The following is a 14,823-nucleotide window of genomic DNA, read 5'->3' as shown; positions in this document are numbered from 1 at the left end:
TTACCTGTCTACTTGCGGCTAGGAAAAATTGGAGGGAAATGTGCAATGAAGCTAAAGCTCATGTTTTTGCCACAGCAAAAATTGGACAAATAACAGAAATCTAGTAATTTACTATATAAAAATTCCTACTGGACTATGAATTTCTTTAAACTAAATGAAACAATCTTTTTAGTTTCTATGATGCTAAGGCTTATGCATTTAACACAGATACATATTTATTTAGGGCTTTTTTTTCTTTTTAAAGTTTCTACACCTGATAGTAAAGCATTTCTTCAGAAGCTGAGGATATTTTTTCTAATCAGTCAGAATATGAAGACATAGCCCCTCCTACACACCCAAGTGAACTCCTACAAAGCATGTTTGTTATACAGACATACTTGATAAATACACAGATGGTTTTTAAACTCTGCTTACTGCTTCTGTAATATCATCCTTTTGATAGTTTGCTACTAATTTCCATATGTTCTCTTCTTTCTTATTCAAAAAGATGATCTTCACAGTCTAGTCAACAAAACCTTTTGAGGGAATAAAACTCCTATCTCTCTTGCTTGTTTTGTAAAGGAATAAAATTCTCATCTCAAAATATATGTGAAGATAGCATTGTTGTTAAAGTCAAGAGGAGATCAAATTTCTAGAAAATAAATCAGTATTTTCCATACTGGGATACATAAAATGATCTATTTGAATTTAGAAAAAAACTAGCAAAAAGTATTTTATATTCATTTTTATTTCATCATTTTTAAATTCTATTTTTGTATATATTGTATAATATTCATGAAATCCATACAATTATTGTGTGACTCATACAATTATCATAGAAAGACATATAGAAGCAATAATATATTAAAAAGTTCAAAGATTTGCTTCTAGAAACTGAGCATGTGACTCTAAACTCCCTTCATTACCTGCTAATTAAGGCATTTTGGCAAATGTGCTTGTCTGTGCCTTGTCTTTAAAAAAGGGATGAAAATAGTACCTGCCTCATGGGTGATATGGTGATCAAATGAGTTAAGACTTATAATGTGTATAGAATACTATGTGGCATGGTAACTCTTATTAAAAATATTATTGAACTTATAAATAAACACAGGTGTATTGGAATGTATACATTGAGAAACTCATTAAAGTAGTACATGATCAAAATTTAGAAGTCATTTAAATATATGCATTTCTAATCTAGGTATACACAGATGTCATGATAATAGGTCTTAGAAGCAATCATCATTTTATGAATGAGTAAAGAAACAATTTAATGTATAAAAGGTTTCCTGATGAAAATGTTTTCCTTGCTGAAGTATGTCATAACAAAAAGCATTTTAAGTCTTGAGGAGGATAGACTGATTTGTTTCTGACTCTATGATCTTGGACAAATTAGCATTATGAAAAACACTTTTCTCATCTACTGAATTGCAATAGAAATATTATTTCATAGGATTGTTGCATAGACAAAGCAATTTATTACATGTAGGGTGCTGAGTATACTGCTTGGCACATAGTTTGAAAAAAGAATCAGTTTAGTTCCCTCCTTCTCCTGACTACAGTGTTTTAAATTCCTATATTACTTAGATAATAGAAATTTTTATTGGTGGTAGTCCTGTTGGAGTATCTTATTTTGAATTATATATTAACTAATCATTCCATATAAAGTATCCTAAAAGAATAGAATGAGTATGTTGATGAGGTTATGGAGCAGAATCAAGAAGAAAGTATAGGCGTGCCTTGTAGGCATGCTTAAACATGTCAGCCAAGTCCTTTATGATGGACCTCCACAGGCTAAGCAATGTCTCACTTAGTCCTACTAACAATTCATGTGGTGTTATCCATCAGATTCCCTGACTGCCACACTCCCCCTGCACAACTTTGACACCAACTATGCTACTAATTTTTTGTCAAGGCCTATTTCCAACTTCTAAGAGTGAATCGGGAAGGAAGAAACTATCTTCTCATTCCCAGGGATACTAAACTTTGGTCCTTTGAAGCCCTTAGTATGGACTATTCCTGTATACCTGCTGGTTTTAGAAATCTTTACATCAGTATCAGGGACCAATATCTCTTTGCCTTAAGAGACTGGTGTCCACACCTTTCCCAAGAGAAAACAGACCCTATACTTAGACACCTAGAATGTTCTTCTCAGAAATGTTATTTTCTCCAATGTCTCCTGAAGATAAAGGCAGAAGATACCAGTTTAGTTTCTCTTGAGCACAGAAGAAAACTGGGCATCTCACACCAAGACCCAAATCCTCTTAGAATATAGGGAATGAGACCTTAATAATTTTCTTCTCAGCTGTGTGCTATCAACCATAATTTCAGGTCATTCAGCAATTGGGATAGTTATCTACCTATCTATCTATATCACATGATTTTATATCATATTTATATCACATAGATATCACATATATTCACATACATATATATGAACACACAGATTCACATATATGCATTTGTACTTTAATATGAAATGTATGATTAAGGAGCCATATAACGAGCAGAAGACACAGAAAAATAGGAAAATACTGAAGGTTACTAAAATATGCTCCCATCTTAAAACATTTTTCCTATAATTGGTCTTTAATACAATAGAAAACTCAAAAGCATCAAAGTATTCATTCCTTATGATATATTTATTTTGGCAGAAAAATTGGTACAGCAATTACAAATTTGATGGGTTCTAGTTTGGGCATGGTGGGTTTGAAATGTCTGTGGGCATCTAGGTGGCAATGTGCACTCCACAGCTGGATCTGTGGGTCTGGAATCATGGGAACATTTGCAATAGTCATCAGCACATAGGTCAACAGTGAAGCTTTAAACAGGAAGGAGATCACTAAAGAATGTGTGAAATTAGAAAAGGGTAGAGAACCAACACTGAGGCACACCAACATTTGAAGGATTGCAAAGAGGAAAAATAGTCTTAAGTGAAGCCTAAAGGTGAGTGAGAGCAATATTATAAGCTATCACAGAGAAAAAGAGGGAGCTTTTTAATGAGCAGGGAATAGATACCAATGTCAAGATGTCCAAAAAAAACTGTGTACAGAATATGTTGAAACGACTAGGGGACAACTACTAACTTGATGAGATAGAGTTTCAAAGGAAGCAATGTTGATAGAAGCTATAAATTAATGAGTTTAAGAAAGAAGTCAAATGTAGAGATCAAGAGGGTAGATGTTGTTTATGACATTTGACGACTTGGGAGTTTTATTAAGAATTATAAACAATCAGGGGCGCCCTTATGGCTCAATTGGTTAAGCTCTTGATTTTGGCTCAGATTGTGATCTCAGGGTCAGTGAGAATGAGCCCCACATAGGGCTGTACACTGAAAGCATAGAGCCTGCTTGGGATTCTCTTTCCCTCTCCCTCTGCCTCTGCCTCTGCCTCTCCTTGCCCACACACACACTCTTAAAAAAACAATTATAAACAATCAAAGGCTTTATATATATGCTTAGATGGTAACATATTTCCTCCATATTTAGTCCTAAGTCTCATTATTTCCTACATGTTCAACCTGACTCCTTGATTTTTTAACAATGCATAGTTTAGATAGTTTAGATCAGGGAAGTAGTTCAGCATTTTGGGGTAATGTGACTAGAAATTGAGCAAAACATAGCATGTTTATTATAAAGAAAAAGGCTGGGAGTCACATATCACTTGATGTGTGGTCAAAAACATAGCTGATGTTCAAGACAACGGCTGAGCTGAATCTGAGAAAAATACGTTTTCAAAACCAAAACATCATATTGACTGAGGGCTGAGATTATGTAAGGGTGAACAGGATATTCTGGTAACTATAATTTTATTTGAGATGAACCAAGAGCTATACTCTATTCATAAACCCTTTTCAAATCCACCTGTGAGTGAGGTATAAAATTTAGAGATTAAATGCCCTATAAAAAGGGACTCATTTTTTTTTACTGTTGAAATATACATGTCTATGAACAGTAGGAGCGTATTAATGCTCATTTTTGGTGATTTGAAGCTCAGGTTAAATCAGCTCTTTCTCACTATCAGTGAACTGAGAACATGGAAAAATAGTCAAAAAGGGAGAAATTGCCTTCCACATCTCAATGCCTGCATAGTAGAAAGAAAGACACCAAGAAGTAAGGGGTGAGCTAGAAAGAGATATGGTTGCCTTCTTACACTGAGTAGATGAATACTTGCTCACATTCACTATCAAAATTTTAAGTCTAAAAGGATTTAGTCAGTAGAACATAGTAAGTCCTATAATTCAACGTATGAGTAGCAGAGAAGAGTGGAACTAAACATAACATTATCTTCCTGGATTAGATATTTGCTGAGCAAAATTTTAAGATAATTACATTGATACAGATTAAAAAAACCAATATAACAAATGGAAGACTCATAATACCATTTTAAGTATCTGTTATTCCAAAAGAAAATGCACACTCATTCAACCGTTAGAGACACTCATCCATCAACTGGTCATGAATAGATAAATCTATGCAAAAGATGGAGATTGTTCTATTCTCAAAGATTAAGCATTGAGAGTCAGGATTTTTTGTCATTCTTCCTTCTTTACACATTTTTATATTATTTATATCATTATCTCATTTTCTTTCATTTTCTTTCTAAATATGTGCTGACTCATCAGATTCCCCTGGATGAGTAATCTGCAAATCTTTATGTCTGTGAAGTGGTCAAGGCTTCACAAACTCAAGTAGAAAGGCAATTACTCCTTTGCTTGCATTAACTATGACTTGTCATCACATCCAGACCCTTTGATTCTCAAACAGATGGTGAGTGGGCCTTTACAATACCCTGGGATTTGGCTGGTTTTTCAAACACTTCTTTGGTCAGTCAGGAACTTGTTTTCACTCACACATTAAGATTTATGCTTTTTATAAAACCTCTCTATTGCTTATACTATATCCATTCCTTAACTTACAATGATCTATGCCTCAGTCAGTAGCAGAGACCTGTAAAACAAAGTCCTGTTCAAAACACAAGTAAAGTAAGCTGAAAATTGTAACTTGTTCTTTAACACTTATTTCTTAATATTTACATTCAGAGCATTGAGGAAGCTCTTTTGGAAACCAAGGAAGTGTCAGTGAAGTGATACCTTGCCAGGTCTAAACTGGTTTCTTGAGGTCTTGAGGTTTCTATTTAGTCATTTATCTGACATTGATATTCTCTGACTTTACTATTAGTTGTTATACATGTATGTAAAATATTCTACTAATGAAAGAATAAGCTCCTTGAATACAATTATAATTCTCACTTTTTTATATTTACTGCAATATCTGCTTTAGAGTCTTTTATAAATCTTGAACTAAATTAATAACAGTTGACAGGATTTCCAGAATTCATGTTTTTCTATAATTATTTTTAACATAATATCACCAAAAAGTCACATCATTTTGTTGTAAACAATTCATATATGTTTCATTATACGAAATATAGTTTAAAAAGAGAAACTATCTCAGAACCAGTATATTCTTAAGCAAAGGCTGCTGCATTAATCTCAAGTCTAAATATCTAATATCTAATATGTAAAACAGTTCAGTGTTTTACATAGACTTTACTATATATAACAATGGGAAAATTCCAACTCCAACGTTTCATGGAAAATCAGTGTGAATTTAACAGACAGTGAAGTCTCTATGAAGGAATTCATGATTCAACGTTAGAAATTCACCATCAGTAAATCCCTGGAACTGGATGAGTGCTCTATGATGAGGTGTGAAGGAAATATACTGTGAAATAGCAGAGATATTGACAAGGATATACCTTAAAAGCAATAAGCACTGGACGACTGAAAAGTTTCCCATACTCAAAGGGAATCTAGACATTTCGGCAAAATCTGAGCTTCAACTAAGAAATGCAGTAAATAATATAGCAAACAGATAATTCATTTCAAGTAATATAATTATTACACACTTCATGGGTAATTGTTTTAAAGTTTGAAACTAAGATTACCAGTCTTTTCCTAATTAAAGAACTCCTATTTTCTACATGGGATTCATTATTTAAAACTTTTTATCTCTTAACTGAATATATTATTTTTAAGTTTGTTTGGTTTGCATTATTACAAGACATTACTAATCAAATATTTTAATCAGCATTAGAATAGCAGTGTTTACACAAAAAGTAAAACATAAATAATTTAAAACATTAAAATGTAAGATACTTTAACCTGTGTTTTGTTTTGTTTTACTTATTTATTTAATTTTCAGAATTAGAATTTATTTTTTTAATCTCTTGTTTATTTATTTATTTTTGAGAAAGAGACAAAAAGAAAAAGAGAGTGGGTGTGGAGGGGCAGAGAGAGAGAGGGAGAGAGAAAATCTCAGGCAGGCACCACACTGTCAGCATGGAGCCTGATGTGGGCTCAAACTCACAAACTGTGAGATCATAACCTGAGCCAAAACCAAGAGTCAGATGCTTAACCAACAGCCACCCAGGATCCCCAATTTTTTTTAAGATTTTATTTGTAAGTAGACTCTACACCCAACGTGAGGCTTGAATTTACAATTCTGAGATCAAAGAGTCCAAAGCTCTACTGTTTGAGCCAGCCAGGCACCCCAGGGGTAGAATTTATTGATTCATCACTTATATAAACACCCAGTGCTCATCACAAGTTCCCTCCTTAGTACCCATAACCCATTTAGTCCATCTCCACCAACCTCTCCTCCAGTAAACTTGTTTGTTCTCTACAATTGAGTGTCTTATGGCTTGCCTCTCCTTTTTTTTTTCTCATTCCCAATGTTCATCAGTTTTGTTTCTTAAATTCCACCTATGAGTGAAATCATATGAATTTGTCTTTCTCTGACCTATTTCACTTAACATGATACACTCTAGCTATATCCATGTTGTTGCAACTGGAATGATTTCATTTTTTTGATGGTTGAGTAATATGCCATTGTATGTACACATCTGTGTATGGGTGTGTGTGTGTGTATATATATATATATATATATATATATATACATATATGTGTGTGTGTATATATATGTGTGTGTATCCATTCATCAGTTGATGGACATTTGGGCTCTTTCCATAATTTAACTATTGATAATAATGCTGATATAAACATTGGGGTACATGTGCTCCTTTGAATCTGTATTTTTCTATCCTTTGGGTAAATACATAGTAGTGCAACTGCTGGGTCATAGGGTAGTTTTATTTTTAAATTTTTGAGAAAACTCTACTGTTCTCCAGAGAGGCTGCAACAATTTGCATTTCTACCAACAAACAGTGTAAGAGGGTTCCCTTTTCTCCATAGCCTCACCAACATCTGTTGCTTCCTGTGTTGTCAATTTTAGCAATTCTGCCAAATGAGAGGTAGTATCACATCATACTTTTGATTTGTATTTCCCTGATGATGTGTGATGTTGAGCATATTTTCATGTGTCTGTTAGCCATCTGGATATGTTCTTTGGAACAATGTCTATTCATGTCTTCTGCCCATTTCTTAACTGGATTATTTGGGAGGGGGTCAAGTTTGATAAGTTCTTTGCAGATTTTGGATACTGTTTATCAGATATGTCATTTGCAAATATCTTCTCCCATTCCTTAGGTTGCCTTAGAGACCTGTCGATTGTTTCTTTTGCTACTCAAAAGCTTTTATCTTGATGAAGTCCGAACAGTTCATTTCTGCTTTTGTTTCCCTTGCTTCAAGAAACATGTCTACTAATAAGTTGCTGTCTCTATTCTCCTCTTGGATTTTCATGGTTTCCAGTCTCACATTTAGGGCTTTCATCCATTTTGAATTTATTTGTGTGTATTGTATAAGAAAGTGGTCTAATTGCATGCTCGTTTTCTGCATGTTGCTCTCCAGTTTTCCCAACACCATTTGTTGAAGAGATTGTCTTTTTTCCAGTGGATATTCTTTCCTGATTTGATGAAGATCAGTTGACCATATAGTTGTGGGTCCATTTTTGGGTTTTCTATTATGTTCCACTGATCTTTGTGTCCGTTTTTCTGCCAGGACCATGTTGTCTTGATTACTGCAGCTTTGTAATATAGCTTCAAGTACAGAATTATGAGGCCTTCAGCTTTGCTTTTCTTTTTCTAGATTTCTTTGGCTATTCAGGATCTTTTGTGGTTCTATACAAAGTTTAGGATTGTTCTAGCTCTGTGAAAAATGCTGGTAGTATTTTGATAGGGATCACAATAAACGTGTAGATTGCCTTGGGTAGTATAGACATTTTAACTATATTTGTTCTTCCAATCCATCAGTATGGAATGTTTTTCCATTTCTTTGTGTCACCTTCAATCTCTTTCATAAATGTTCTATAGTTTTCAGAGTATAGATCTTCTACTTCTTTGGTTAGGTTTATTCTTAGGTATCATATAGTTTTTGGTGCAATTGTAAATAGCCTGATTTGTGACCCAGTATGTAATGTATTCCAGAGAATGTTCCATGTCCCCTTGAAAAGAATGTATATCCCCCCCCCCTTGGGTGAAATGTTCTGAATGTATGTATTAAGTCCATCTGGTCCAGTGTGTCTTTTAATGCCATTGTTTCCTTGTTGGTTTTCTGCTTAGATTATCTATCCATTGCTGTAAGGAGGGTGTTAAAGTCCCCTACTATTATTGTATTGTTATCAATGAGGTTTTTAGGTGTGTGTGTGTGTTTATTAATTGATACATATAAATGGGTCCTCCAAGTTGGGGGCATAAATATTTAAAATTGTTAGATCTTCTTAATAGATAGATCCCTTAATTAGGATACAGTGCCTTTCTACATGTCTTATTACAGTCTTTGGTTCAATATCTAGTTTGTCTGATATAAGTACAACTACTCGGGCTTTCTTTTGATGTCCGTTTGCATGATAAGTGATACTCTATCCCCTAACTTTCAATCTACAGGTAACTTTAGGTCTGAAATAGGTCTCTTTTACACAGCTTATAAATGGGTCTTGTTTTTTTATATGTTCTGATACCCTGATACCCTGATGTCTTTTGATTGGGGTATTTAGTCCATTTACATTCGGAGTGATTATTGATAGATATGAATTTAGTGCCATTGTATTGCCTGTAAAGTCGGTGTTTCTGGAGATTTTCTCTGTGGCTTTTTAGTCTTTGTTGCTTTTGGTCTTTCTTTCCCACTCAGAGTCCTTTTTAATATTTTTTTACAGGGCTGGTTTTATGGTCATAAATTCCTTTAGTTTTTGTTTGTCTGGGAAACTCTTTATCTCTCCTTCTATTCTGAATGACAGCCTTGCTGGATAAAATATTCTTAGTCGCATATTTTTCCCATTCAGCACATTGAATATATCATGCTACTCTCTTCTGGCCTGCCAAGTTTCTGTGGAAAGATCTGCTGCTAACCTGATTCGTCTTCCCTTGTGGTTAGGGATTTTTTTTCCCTCGCTGCTTTCAGGATTCTTTCATTATATTTGTATTTTGGAAACTGTACTATAATATGTCTTGGTATTGGCTTGCTTTTATTGATTTTGATGGGAGTTCTCTGTACCTCCTGGATTTAGATGTCTGTTTCCTTCCAGATGAGTGAAATTTTCAACTATAATTTTCCCAAATAAACCTTCTGCTCCCTTTTTCCTCTCTTCTTCTCTGGGACTCCTATGATTTGAATGTTATTACACTTTATAGAGTCTCTGAGTTCCCTAAGTCTACCTTTGTGATCCAATTTTTCCCTCTTCTTTTCAGTTTTATTATTTTCCATAATTTTATCTTCTACATCATTACTCATTTTCTGCTTCTTCCATCCTGTGGTCATTATATTCAGTTGGTTTCACATCTTTAAATTTTTTTAATGTTTATCTATTTTTTGAGAGACAGAAACTGAGAATGAGCGGGGGGAGGAGCAGAGAGAGAGGGAGACACAGAGTCCAAAGCAAGCTCCAGGCTTTGAGCTGTCAACACAAAGCTGACGTGGGGCTCGAACTCATGAACCACAAGATTATGACATGAGCTGAAGTCAGATGCTTAACAGACTGAGCCATCTTGACACCCCTGGTTTCACATCTAGGTTATAGCATTTTTTACTTCAACCTGACTAGTTCTTAGGTCTTTTATCTCTGCAGTAAGGGACTCTTTGATGTCTTCCATGCTTTTCTCAATCCCAGCTAGTATCTTTATGATCATTGTTTTAAATTCTGGTTCAGACATATTACTTATACCTGTTTTGATTAGCTCCCTGGCTATGACGTCTTCTTGTTCTTTTTGGGGGATAAATTCCTCTGACTTGGCATTTTGTCTAGGTCTCTGTCTTCTATATGATAGGCAAGCTGGTTACTGACAGTAATGGCTATATTAAGAGGTCCTGCTCCTCATAGTAATGGCTATATTAACAGGTCCTATACTGTCCAGGCCTTGCACTTCAGGAAGTGTTTCTGGTGTACACTGTGAGCACTCTGCTCCTGTTTTTTGGCCACTCATTCCCTGAGGTTGGTCCTCTTCAGATTTCTCATTGCCTGCAGTGGGGAGTGTTTGGACCTTGTCCACTGTGTGGCAAGTTTTGGTCTGCTTGTTAAAAAGGGGCTAGATCCTATTTCCACTGGAGCTGAAGCTTTGCAGCACTCTATCTTCAGTAGACTAGGTGGGTATGGGGGGTTGTGCTGGTGTTCTGGGAAAGGGGCTCATTGCTGCTCTCTCAGCCACACTGGTCCTACTTCAGAGCACCTACAGAACATGGGGTGGGGGGGGGGGGGTGGAGCTTGGTGTAAGTGACTCGAGCCTCCAATGTGGACATGTGGGCACTGTGCTGCCCACTGAAGTCCATCTTTGCTGATGGGCAGGAATAAAAATGACATAAGCTGGCTCTCTAGTCCATGGAGAGGGGAGTTCATGTCTACTGCTCTTCAAGGAGCTTTTACAGAACAGGAAACAATCTCCTCTCATTTGTTCCAGACATCCCTCACATCCCTGCCTTCACTCTGTGTGTGAGTCATCTATCCACCCTGAGGCACAGTGTTCCTGTGTTTTATATCAGGCATGTTCTCTGGGTTTCAAGACTCCAAATTTTATGAACCCAGTTCAGCAAGACCCACACTGATCTTCTGGGGGAGGGTCTCACTGCACTGTATCTGTTGTTAGTTTGTCCCAAAAGTGCAGTCATACAAATGCACAGGGGCTTGGAGTTTAAGGTAAAGTGCAGCAAAAAGCTGACATTCAGGTTAGCTGCCCTCAACATGTGTCTCTGTTTCTATGCTTATGAATGGAGCAGTTCAATGACACCCCCCCGCACCCAGCTCTTCTGTCCCTGGAGAGGCAGCGCCCCCTCTCCTAAATGCACTCCAAGAAGGGGAACGGTCTCTCCCAGTGCAATCCCGGGGATCCTCAGACCACACTGTCTGCTCAAGGCCTCTGCCCTCCTTCTCCACAGGAGCATCTCTACGACCATCAGGCTCCACCCCAGCAATGTTGTAGACTTCTAAGACCAGAATTTCAGCTCTGCTGTTTATAAAAATTTGTGATAATCAGTCCCTCTTGCTTTCCCTATCAATGGTTTCCCTATCAATGGTTTTGGGGAAATGTTTTTCTTGTGAAGTACCCTGCTCTGCTCTCTCTCTCAATCTCTCTCTCTCTTTCTCTCTCCTCTCTCCCTTATCAGGCCCCCTCCCCTCCACAGCACTGGTGATTCTTTCCTCTCCCAAACCATGTCTCCGTACCTTCTACCTTCCACACAGTGTGGCTTTTTTCTCCCTCTAGTTGTGTAGTTTATTCTCAGTTTTCAGATCATTTCCCTGTGTATTCAGAATGGTCTGCAACTTATCTAGCTGTGTTTGAGGGATGAGGCAAGCATAGGTTCCTCCTACCACTCTGCCATCTTAACTTTCTTCTAGCCTGTGTTGTTTTAAATATGTTTTTTTCAGGCTTTTGAAGCAACTTCTGTATCTCCATTTCTATTAACATTTCAGTCTTTTAGGTACCTGAGGAATGTTTATTGAAAACTAAGTTTTTATGATTTTATCATAATCTCTCAAACAATTTAAAAATTTCTCCAAGGAAGAACAGTAAATACCCTTCTTTCAAAATGTTTTGAAAACTATTTAAAAAAAATAACAACTATCCTTTTTGTTTTCTATTGATAAGTTGAGATGTTTATTGGACATAGAACTGCCTCAGCTGATCTGATCAGTCCTCCTTTTGTGGCACTTAGTTGCTGACCCAGTAGGAGGTGGATGCTTGTTCTGATTAATGTAACTATAGAGTCACTACTAACAGCAGCCATGCATTGCATTATAGAGCTCTCTAGATTGCAATATGTTGTCAAGATTTATATCTTCTAATGACTAGAACAACTTTAAGAAATAAAAAGAACAGCTATTATTTTCATTTTGCTTTCAAAGAAACTAGGACTCAGTAAAGTTATCTGAATTTATTTTGTAAACCACATGATCAGAAAAAGAAAAAAAATGAAACAAAATAAAAGGCTGATACCTCATTAAGTTTCTTGCCCACACCACAGAGATGAATCTGCACACTCTCTACTTCATTGGGGAAATTTCCAAGCTGGCTGATTGGGTTAAATAAGTGGTCTAAGGCTATGAAACATTGTGTTTTTCCCTATGAAGTTCTAATTGATGTACTTAGTAGCTGCACTTCTGTCTTGACCTCATTATTACCATTTTCAATGAGGTACATTGATGAGCACTAATGAAATTAATACTTTTTTTTTCTGTTGAGAAAGAGGGTAGAAGCAAAACATAAAAAGTGTGAGTAGATGTTAAAAAAAATCTAGGTTAAATTTAGTATATCAGAGCTGGAGCAGCATCAGATTCCCATACTGTGTATGAATTTACCAGCTCCAAAAAGTGTGAAAAAGGCTTAGAAACTTCATAGATACCTCAATGCCCATGATCCACCCACTTTAGGGTGTGATTTGAAAAGCAAATGGTGTGTTGATGGCATTAAAAAAGGTATAAAAGACATTTTAATGACAGTGTAATCAAAGATTATACACCAGCTGTCACAACCAAGGCAACCATAGTAATTGGGGGTGACCAGAAGGCTTTCCAAAATAAGCTTCTTTTAAAGATTCATTTAAAACTGTCACCAAAGGACTGTTGACATTTTAATTTTTTCTTTAGATTTGGGAGTTGTTATTTTATTTCTTTTTATCTTTTCTTTGCAGAACAGTATAGCTGAATGTGTTATCAGTCTGCTCTATAGTGAATGATCAGAGAAGTAAAAAGGAAAATATATTTATATGATAACTACTTTCATTAAAATTAAGGCAATTTTGAAGGCAGGCATTGAAATAATTGATTAATACATCAGTTTGCTTTAACTATCATGTAGAGATAGTTTATCCATGCATAATTTATATTTATATCATTAATTTGGTTATTAACATTTCTTGATAATTCTATGATAATAATTCTATGATAATAATTCTATGATCAAAAAGCAATTGTTAATATCATTGTCATGTTTAATTGATAATGGGGCTTATTATTGTTGTATTATATCTTTCAAGAACTTTGTATAATAAATGATATGAATGTACCTCATTTATAAACAGGTTATCATTGCTTTCAGCATTTTTTAATCTTTTCTCTTAACTGTACTAAAATTATAGTATAACAATATTTCATTACATTAGTAAAGTACCTCGTATTTTACAAAATGTTCCATTTATGTTTTGCTTTTTTTTTCCTCTTTTTCCTCACAACAGCCCAATAGCATATACAGGATAGGGATTAGTAGCCACCTTTTACAGAGGTGGGAACTGAGAATTAGAAACACTGATTATTTAGATAACATAATGAAGAAAGAGCATATCTGAAACTTTGGGACATCTTTGCCAATGTGTGGTATTGTTAGTCTATTGTTTTAAGCTAACTAATCAGTGAAGAGTGGTATCTCCTTGTAGTTTTTTTTTTTTTTTAATATGAAACTTATTGTCAAATTGGTTTCCATACAACACCCAGTGCTCATCCCAGCAGGTGCCCTCCTCGATACCCCTCACGTACCCTCCCCTCCCTCCCAACCCCTCATCAACCTTCAGTTTGTTCTCAGTTTTTAAGAGTCTCTTATGTTTTGGCTCCCTCCCTAACTTTTTTTTTCCTTCCTCTCCCCCATGGTCTTCGGTTAAGTTTCTCAGGATCCACATAGGAGTGAAAACATATGGTATCTGTCTTTCTCTGTATGACTTATTTCACTTAGCACAACACTCTCCAGTTCTATCCATGTTGCTACAAAAGGCCATATTTCATTCTTTCTCATTGCCAAGTAGTATTCCATTGTGTATATAAACCACATCTTCTTTATCCATTCATCAGTTGACAGACATTTAGGCTCTTTCCATAATTTGGCTTTGTTGACAGTGCTGCTATAAACATTGGGATACAAGTGCCCCTATGCATCAGCACTTCTGTGTCCCTTGGGTAAATTCCTAGCAGTGCTACTGCTGGGTCATAGGGTAGATCTATTATTAATTTTTTGAGGAACCTCCACACTGTTTTCCAGAGTGGCTGCACTAGTTTGCATTCCCACCAACAGTGCAAGAGGGTTCCCATTTCTCCACATCCTCACCAGCATCTATAGTCTCCTGATTTGTTCATTTTAGCCACTCTGACTGGCATGAGGTAGTATCTGAGTGTGGTTTTGATTTGTATTTCCCTGATGAGGAGCAATGTTGAGCATCTTTTCATGTACCTGTTGGCCATCCGGATATCTTCTTTAGAGAAGTGTCTATTCATGTTTTCTGCCCATTTCTTCACTGGGTTATTTGTTTTTCGGGTGTGGAGTTCTGTGAGTTCTTTATAGATTTTGGATATTTGTCTGATATGTCATTTGCAAATATCTTTTTTTTTTAATTTTTTTTTAACGTTTATTTATTTTTGAGACAGAGAGAGACAGAGCATGAACAGGGGAGGGGCAGAGAGAGAGGGAGACACT

This window comes from Panthera uncia, assembly GCF_023721935.1.
Source record: "Panthera uncia isolate 11264 chromosome B2 unlocalized genomic scaffold, Puncia_PCG_1.0 HiC_scaffold_24, whole genome shotgun sequence".
Lineage (NCBI taxonomy): Eukaryota > Metazoa > Chordata > Mammalia > Carnivora > Felidae > Panthera > Panthera uncia.
This window is presented reverse-complemented; position numbering follows the sequence as displayed.